Here is a 568-nt window from a genome sequence, read left to right as displayed (position 1 = left end):
ACCCTATTTAATTTAATAACTACACATTGGTGTATGCACTCCCTTTATATATACATTAAAATCAAAATTAATACTACTACTAGAAAAGTATGTTATTTATGGTCTAATTTTTTTTTATTTAAATATAATTACCCTATTTAATTTAATAACTACACATTGGTGTATGCACTCCCTTTATATATACATTAAAATCAAAATTAATACTACTACAAGATAAGTATGTTATTTATGGTCTAACTTTTTTTTATTTAAATATAATTAATATAAATGATCAAATTGTATATAAATATTATTTTAGATGAAATAAATGAAAATATTACTATCTTGAATACAGTGTAGCTGCTAAATGTGTTACTCTATATATATTGTATAATATCATATATTGAATGTTAAAGTGGAATATTTACATAGTTGAAAGTTTTTATATGTGGATATATATACTATTTATAAATCAAACACTTACAAATGCATCTTGTATGTTGTAATCAATAGCTTTGAATCTTTTTTTTTTTTGTTATCAAAATCACCTTTTATCCTTGAAATGAGGATGAAATATTAGTATTCTAAT

Source organism: Solanum verrucosum, unplaced genomic scaffold, assembly GCF_900185275.1.
Source record: "Solanum verrucosum unplaced genomic scaffold, falcon-dt-bn FXZP01000133.1, whole genome shotgun sequence".
Lineage (NCBI taxonomy): Eukaryota > Viridiplantae > Streptophyta > Magnoliopsida > Solanales > Solanaceae > Solanum > Solanum verrucosum.
This window is presented reverse-complemented; position numbering follows the sequence as displayed.